Source organism: Homalodisca vitripennis, chromosome X (assembly GCF_021130785.1).
Source record: "Homalodisca vitripennis isolate AUS2020 chromosome X, UT_GWSS_2.1, whole genome shotgun sequence".
Classification (NCBI taxonomy): domain Eukaryota; kingdom Metazoa; phylum Arthropoda; class Insecta; order Hemiptera; family Cicadellidae; genus Homalodisca; species Homalodisca vitripennis.
In genome coordinates, this window is record NC_060215.1 from 116,145,172 (window position 1) to 116,154,812 (window position 9,641).

The following is a 9,641-nucleotide window of genomic DNA, read 5'->3' on the forward strand; positions in this document are numbered from 1 at the left end:
CCATCTTCTATTTCACATTCCTCTTTGGCAACACTCTACTATACTACATGTATAAACTTTTATATGATTAATAAATGAGGCACGTTTGAAATAATTATCAGCTACAGTTTCGATTCCCAGGATAATAATTATTTTCAAATGTTTTAAAAACAGTTTGCTTTAAACATTGAGTCTAATCGGTTTAATGTTTCTAGTAATAATTGGACTCACAAAAAACACCAGATGTAGCCACTGAACCTAGTATAAAACATTAACTTTGGAATCGCTTTCATAATTTGAATTTAATTGCTTCTATACTTAAATTTTAACTTTTCCCCCGCTGTGCAAACAATACTTATAATACTGTTCCAGATACGTACTGTCGGCATTTAATGTTATAAATGCGAAGGTAATAAATACATATATATGAATCGATTCTATTAAGAATGATTCAATTAAAAATCCAAATAACACTGATTTTATACAAGATTTTGTTGGCTTAATAAATTGAACGAGTTATAGAAAAATTAAAAACTCAGTCCCTACAATTAAAATTTGTTGGAATTGATTTATTTTTATTCGCTGTTCCAATAATTATAACCACAATAAAGAAAGAAAAAACATAGAGTTAATGATAAATGTGTTTAAACACAAGTTTGCCACCAAGGTTTGCCTGGAGTTCTGATGATAGATCATATTTCCTCATGCAACTACGAATATTGGATGTTGGTATCATTTCATGTGTACACCTAAGTGGGTTCTTAATAGAATAAACCTAAAACATTGTTATAATTTTTATATTATTTGCACAAGTACTATGGACACAAAGAGAAAAGTTATCTTATCCATAGTATTGGTTCCACAATGTTGTGCAATAGATTTTTATTTTTATTTTTTTTTTTTAATTTTGGCCGCAACCCTTTTAGATACCTTTACTTAAGACAGAAAAAGAACTTTGTTTGATGATACAACGTAGAGCAATAGGCACTTGAAGCAGTATTTAGATGTATATTATCAGACTCAAAGTTAAACCGAAGATAAGGACTTGAATGTTTATGAAACGTACATAAAAGATGACTAGAGATACATTCTTGAATTTAGTAAAACTGTTATATCTTTAACAAAAGTTTTATTTTAAAAATATATCCTTGTCTAAAATTATATTTAATCGAAATAATACGATTTAACTCATGTATATACTGTTGAAATACATAATCTCATCTTATAAAGTTTATATTAGTGTATTTTTTATAAAATTGCAAATTTTTCTATTTTAAATACCTGTATCACTCAGGAATTGGTCATAAATATGTTTGCTATTTCTGTCATCAGGAAACATATCTGAATGAATTATGAATTTAATATAAAAACAATTATTCTAACCAAAAATTTACTACACCACCTTAACTATCGATCGTAGTATAGTGAAAATATTGTATAGCCTATATGTTTTACACCCGTCCGATTTCGAACTACTCCATCTTAAGGTCTTTGATAATATTGCAGTATTACAGGCAGATAAAAAATCATCAGAACTCACACTTAAAACATAAATACAATTTTCAAACAGCAACGCGAAAAGGCAAGTTGTAACTGTAAAGTTTGACAGTAGTAGACACGTATAGTTTCTATTTTATTGGTAGAGCATATTTAACATTGGGGGTTTGTAGACAACTGATTTAAGTGTACTAAGTGTCCTTTGTTTAAAGTGTGTTATTGATTGGAAGGTCTGAAAGGATACTAGGATTTCGGACATTTGCCATCGTTATATGTTACAAAAGAGTATAACACGGTTTGAAAGATTGGTTTAAAAAATTAAACTCTATCATGTTCTTCAGGTGAAAAAGACCATGATAATAAACATAACTAAAAAAGTGGCTTTCAAACTAAAAAATGAGTAGCAGTCTATTGCCACACTTTTTATTTTTTTATGATTTAGGGGCTTGTTTACATCTGAAGAAAATAGTAGATCTCAATCATCGAAACGTAGTACTATATATATTTTACATATAACGATTGTAAGTGTCAAAAACTTATGAAACCTTATCTTCTACAAAGTGTGTTGTAACTAAAATGAAAGGTTCACTCTGGAACCATGGAGTAAAGGGAAACCACTAGGGTTAAAGTCAATGTGGGGAATAATGGTGTTTTAGCTCACTGAGTACATCGAACATGATTACTATATAAACTAAATGTTTAAACACCGTGTAATATTTGTAATTTTTTTTATTTCAACTGTAAGGAGTCAGTTTCCAATGTTACAACAAGGCCACGTGACAGTAACCAGTCGCCTGCAAAGATACGGTTCAGAACCCACACAAGTAAATTATAACAAGAGAGATAACAGTGGTGATTGAACTAACAGAGGCATTTGCAAATAGTAATGGGTAATTAACTTTAATTTACAGGTACACTTGTTTTGTTTCATAAAGTATGTATTTTTTTCATATTCATCTCAAACATTAAACTCGTGCTTAAATGGACTCAATTTTATCCTGGCTGAAGGAAATAATTATAAATTGGGTTTATAAGTTGTGTAAGTATAAAGGCATAGTTCTGAGTTTATAAGTCATTAAAAAATGTATCCTTAAATTATCATTATAATTTAAAGATAAATGATCTTTTTTTGGTTTGTTTGTTATTTATTCAAGAATGTACATAACAAACTGTGTTATAAAGGACAAAATTTTATCAATAACTTAGCTGTATAAAACTGTACAAGAGAATAAAAAAATTATTGTTGAACATTGTTACGACTACGTAAAAGTTTATATTACGTAAATTAAAAGTATAGCAAAAATATTTTTGAAATTAAGTAAAATATTGAACTCTTTAGTTCAATTAAGAACCATTATTGAAACGCGATAAAATTACTTGTTATAAAGTCATCATTTTATTTATTCAAAACAGTTTCATAAGGTCCAGTTTCATATAGGCTTATTTTATAATGTCATAGAAGCTCGTACATTCTCTAAGATAAAACCAAGTAATATTGTTTTTAGAAAATCCAACCAAATTATACGGAAAAAATTATACTAATTATTTAAAATTATACTATATCAAATTTTTATTTATTAAATGGATGATTTTTATGTTGTCTGATTATGTTGAATATTCACTAACCATACAAGTTCAAAACAGATGTATCAAAGATTATATTGACTTGGTTATAGAAATAAAACTGTGAATACATTACAACGAGAATGTATGGTTAATAAATCAAATCGTCCCTTTATTACCACTAAACTGAAATACATACGTTGCTATAAATAATGAAACTTATCTTTTTAATATTAGAAAAAATTATAGCGGATTATGTGTAGCAAGTAAACGATATTTAATTCTTTCAGCGACGTGGTCAAAATATACGGTGTCTAATACCTTGTATAAAGTACAAAAATTTAAATGTGGATACCTCACTAATTCTAATGTAATGTCAATATATAAATAATTATGCAATAATCAAAATACGTCATATATTATTTTTTCCAAATCCAGAAAAATATAGTGTTACATTTTAAATAGTCCATTATCGTATTATTCGGTTTCAAACGTTCAAAAATTTAGCTACTTTGGAACCAGTAACTTATTTTGTGTGGTGGAACCACCTTTTGTGGTGATTTACGATCCTGCAAAATATATCCATGCAAAATAACAATTCTGTCAAATGAATAATTTTTGCCTGTGAATTTTACTAAACAAAATTATGAAAATCATGCAGACAGATGAAACAGAAAACCCCATTTTCAAAATATGTCCATACAATCTTTTTTATCAATTCGTGCATGCTTAACTATACACCCAATTTTTTAATTAATTACAAACGTATACGTTTTTATCACAGGTCTTGAGTACAATAAGGAAATATCCAAGTACTATCCAATTATTTTAAACGTTTATTCAGTATTTATACTTATACAAGTAACATTTTGCAAATTCTTATGGGTATTAAAAATACAGCTTCTGCAATCGGTAAATCATTGTACCTTCTGAGGGTAAATGTCTTTATGACGAATCTTAAAATTATGCTTGAGGTATAGGGCATATCATTTTAATGTCATGATGAATGACAAAGAAAGTCAGTTTACAAAAGCGTCACAAAATAAAAACTATATAATTATTTACTTAATTGTTGAATGTTATTTTACCGAATATTTAGGGTTGGATATTTAACAAAGGATTAAAACTACTTACTGTAATGACTTTAAAGAAATGGAGATACCAACTAGTTTCATAAAATAATTTCTCTTAGTGTATAATGAGCATAATGTAATAATAATATAACCAGTATTTTGTCGAATGGAAAGGTTTCTACGCAATAACAAGTATCTTACAGTTTCGGAATAAAATCATTTTGTGTTTCCGTCTAGAAGACCATCAACTAGATTGGTAAGATTGCATTACTCTGTATTGTTGGAGAGGAGTAACGTAATAATTTAAATCACAAAATCAGATATACATCACGTAAAGTTCAAAGTCCGACCTAAAAATAAGAACTCTCTATTATAATAACTGATACCTAGTTTTTCGTTTTATCATTCAAATCTACCAAAAACACCACTTTATAATTATGTACATCTTGAGCTATGCTCACCTTACATTTTTTTACAATCCTCCATTGGATTTGAAGAGCTACTAACTACCTTAAAGAACTATTTCTTAAGTCCCGTATTCATTTACTAGGTTTAACTTTCACAACTTAAGTCAAGACAAGAGTATTAAACCATCTGGAACAGGACCTACATTGAAAATTTTTCAAACTTAAAACCAGTGTAATTTTTAAAAAGTAAACCTTTTGAGGTCGGATTTGTGGCATTGCACTAACAAAGCCCTTTCATTTGATGTACTACTCAACCTTTACTCTCAATTATGATTTCCTTCTGAATCCTTGTGGGCCATCCCGCTGACATAACAAAAATGGTAGTTACTTCAAAACGTAGATTTATAAGTGTAGTAATCTTGTATGAAGTTTTATTGATTTAACGATTAGTTCGGTAACTATAAAGCCTGTGCGGTACTTTGTTAACGCCTTGTATTTAAGTAACTTACTTAACTGGCTACAAAACTAATACCTCCACATGTCCAGTCCTAAAATAAAACAAAAGGTTTGCGATAAACTTATAGTGTAGCTTATAATTGATTCAAACTATGTAATTATATTCTCCGTCAAATTAAACTACTTCAATAGAAATAGTGAAATTTCAGAAATTAAAAATCCAACATTTCATTATTACAAACTATTTCAAATATTTACATCCACGGCACATTCAAACGATTTTTTCTGTTTGGAAAAACTAAAATGTAAGTAAATTCACGTTTTAATAAGTCAATCGCTTTAAATTTAAATTCATAAACGAAACTCCATCAACAATCAAACAGTGAGGTTATTTCATATCGATCTATCATCATGTTTGATTAGCCGCTAAGTTTATTTATTTTATCAAACTTTATTGCATCCTTAGCCGTGGGTAATTTGCATTGAAACTGGTGGGTTAATTTGTTCTTTTAGAATCATAAGTTATTTCCTTGGTCTAGCCTACTGTATTTTTAAAAACGCATCTTTATATAATTACTGGTTAGTTGTGCAGTGTATTTTTATCTATCACCACATTGTTAAAGTAATATTTATTAGTGATAAAAGAACCGCATCGTCCTTGAAATGTCCAGTACGTACACAGATGAATGTCTTCTATGGCAAAGTGCTCAGCTGATGCCTAGTAATTTGTTAGGAAGCGTAATATACTGTGTGGCCTTGTCCGAGCCAGCTAGCAGGAAAGCCAAGTAAACTTGGATTAAAAAGTCATCAGCCGGAGCAGAAAAGCTAATATATTAAGGATACCGAGTGGGCAACCGTCTCATTAATTAGTTCTATTTTGAAAGGTTGTTTGGAAGAGAGGGACACCCACGCTCGAGCTGTCTACTCCGCGACCATATGACATTCCTCTCTTCCCTATATATTTATTTTATGTCGACCTAATGAATTATAATTTCATTCATACAGGCTCCACTGTGGCGTTTTCGCTGGAAGATGGAACGGTGTGGTCGGGATAAATACCAACTGCTTCTGACATACAGGAACATATGATTAGGTTCAAAAACTAAGTTACTAAACACTAAATTTTGTTTTTTACTCTATGCGAACGAAATAAATTTTATTTAAATGTTAATCTGTGTAAGGTTTTGAAATTCTGAATTTTACATCTAAAAGAATATTTTTTATTGTATACTAATGGTTTGCATAAAATTCCATTCTCCCAAAGGTACATTTCACCAAGCACAATTTTGACATATAAATAGTATTCACTGTCCTAGAAAAGTTTAAGAAATTTTTAAGAAAGTACAATGAATTATTTAAGAACTTGAACAATGAATTATTAACCAGAACCGCAAAATGTTAATATAATAATGTTAATATAGACTCAATAAACTGTTCTCATATAATATTTTAGTTTCATGAAGAAATTTGAATTTATATCGTGTTGACGTAAATTCATTTTTGATAAATAGATGTTTTTAGTAAGAAACAGATTTAAACGCCTATATGGGAATATTTTATTTCGTAATAGCTTATAGTTTTCTGACACCTAGCATAAATATCCGGATCAACTGTACGGATCGCACAGCACGAATAGCATAATACGAAAGTTATTATACGAACAATTTGAGAACTCACGTGTTGAAGAAACCCAATGGAGTGTAACAAGTTTGCATATAAACAGTAACAGTTATCTATAATATAAGCTACGCCATTCATCCTAACCCTGTATGTACTAAAACAGTCGCACCCTCTGTTGGCCATTAGTAAAACATTATTTTTATGTGTTAAAAATTACAGGCAATTGTTATTTTTAAATTCATATATTCAAATTGGTTTAGATATTTTCTTTATTTAGTTTAATTATAAATAATATATATTTTATCAACCCTTTTACAGATTAATGGTCAGTATTATTTTTCTTTGGTGTTCTTGGAACTAAATTCTTGGTGGAATAATAACCTAATTGGCACCAGTAGTAATTGTTTCTCTCATGGACTTTGTAATTGTCCGGCAGCTCACCGGTTACCACCTCGCGCGCCTTGTCCGAAATTAATTTACATTTTCGTATTATAAGTTAGTCCTTTCATGCGAGACATCTATTTTTAATGTAATATAAAGTAAATTTGTAAATAGTACAGTAACTTACCTATGATGATATTTTATTTCCAGTTTAATACAGATATTAGTTATGGTAGTGTACTTCTGAAGAGACCAAACTATCGTGATTATAAGTTGTCTCGATAAATAGCGAGTTTGAGTTCCTCTTTAACTCCAACTCTGAGTTCATCATCTAAGTCTTGAGTCCTAGAACTCAAGACTTAGAGGACTATTCTTCTTCGAGGACTACTTTGATTCAATCTTCCTATTCGTGACTACAGCTGCAGTGTCGAGCCAAGGTGCTACGCTGCGTGTGTAAGTCGAAATCAACGTGAAGTTTTAAAGTTTTATTAACTGATTATAGTAGGCGAAATTCCAAAGAACATGGGAACCACCAGGTCCACTCCAAAGATATCGTTTTACTCTATTTTGGCAGCAACTTGGCAAGTTATAATTTTATTATAATATCAAAAAGTGGTGCTTGTAGTTTTTATTTGCCATAGTTAAATTAATGATCTCAGAGATCTCCAAACCCATGTGTTTCCTCCATTCGGCACATGCTATCAGTTTTTAATTGCACGTTAAGCGTTTGACAGACAAAAGAATCTGTTGAATAGTAATTGGTTCGCGAGCATTTTGAGAACACCGCATTAAACTCTAGTGTTCACGGAAAAGTGCGGTGACATATAATATCATTGAGAGGGTCAGCAGTTGTCGACAACTGAGTAACTCACAAGGCAACACCATATTTCTAGCCGAGAACCTTCCTCCAGCGAACATACCACAAACACAGGCACCCCTGCTGTGACCTGCTCCCTCATTATGATCTATGTTATAGCTTCTTAATAAATTTGGAGCAGCACTTGAAGTAAAAACGCTTTGACACTGTGACACGGCTTGATTTACCGCGCAGCCACTGACAAAGCGCCTGCTAATTTATACACAAACAGAGACAGAAGACCGCCGCCACCTGTGGCCTGAGGCCGCCTCGGACATCTAATATCCTCCCAATTTTCTAGAATGAACTGCCCAGCTACTGCCCGGTGAGTGGATTGCCCAGTCGTTCGTATACATTGGGGCACTCGGAGTAGCGTTTCGGTCGGAAATTGTTAAACTTAAGTTTAACCCCTGGACAATTGGTTGTAAAAAATTAAAAAACATAAATACAGAATTGGACTAACAAGGGAAAATGTAAAACCATAGAGTTATGTATTCAAATGATTTCTTCCTTTTATTGCTTAGTTTAAAATATGATACATACAAAATTCCTCAATTGGTAAAATTACAATATAATAAAGCGATGCTTATTAGTAAATTAATCAAGTAGGCAGTATTATAAAAAAAATTAGTTTGAGACTTATTGAGTCCACTTTCAGTTTATAAAACGTTAGCAAGAAAAATATGAATGAGCAATCTAAATTTTATAAGGTTTTTAGTATATTACACTTACTAAGAGACACGATATAAATGTTCTGCTTTGAAATTTGTTTTCGTACTTTCCTAAAACAAAGGGTTGTTTACACTTAAGGAGCTATTTTAAGTCTTTGGTTAAATAATGTACATAATTTAAAAATGGTGTATCTCAATTAACTTTTAAAAAGGGTATTGATCATCATTTAACAGAAATTATCAAGAAGCACTTGATGTATGTAAAATTGGTAATATTAGGCTATGTACCAGTATTATTTTTTGTTTGATTAAATTCACCAAACATTGTATGGTTACATTTTAGAGTAAAAGAGAATTTTGAAACAAGTTGAAGTTGATAACTCTAGAACTCCTTGATAAACTTAGTGGTTCAAATTAAAGACGAACTTTATCACAGAGCATAAATAAAATTACCAGTGCTAAGTGTGAAAGATGATATTAACGTTAGTTAAGGTAATTTTGTTTACCAGCCAGTAGTGAAATTCGAAGTACGCGATCGTCCAATCGGTGCAGTTGATGTTTTGCTAAGATATTTAGAAGTCAGGATAACATCCCCAAAGACAGAAAAAGTAGAAAAAAGTATTATTCCACTACAAATGTCAGGAATCAAATAAATTTGAAAATCAGGGACTTTTGTAACCAGACCCAAAAATGGTAGAAAAAGTATGAATTTATTTATAGTGCATATACACCAGTTACAGCTTACAGTGAAAACGTTTTTAATGATTAATTTTTAAGGAAATTATATTTCTGTAAAGAAAATTTGTTTTACAATATTACAAGCTTTTAATACATTTTGTTACTTAAGGAAAATTATCTTTTTGATAACTAAAAAAATTTCATTCCCTATAATCATTGTTGAAGGAAAAATGATAACCTTATTTGTAATACGTTTTTCATTGAACATATTACTCATCGGGGAATAATCGTATAATATTCTTCTATTTTTCTGACTTCAGAGAATATATCTTAAGATCTGTAATTTATTTTCCATAAAACGTAAAAAAATTCATTACAAGCAAAAACAGATTGCATCACGTATTCTCGGAGTTTAGATTTCGCAAGACCAATTTCTTAGTTGCTTATGACGATGCAAAAT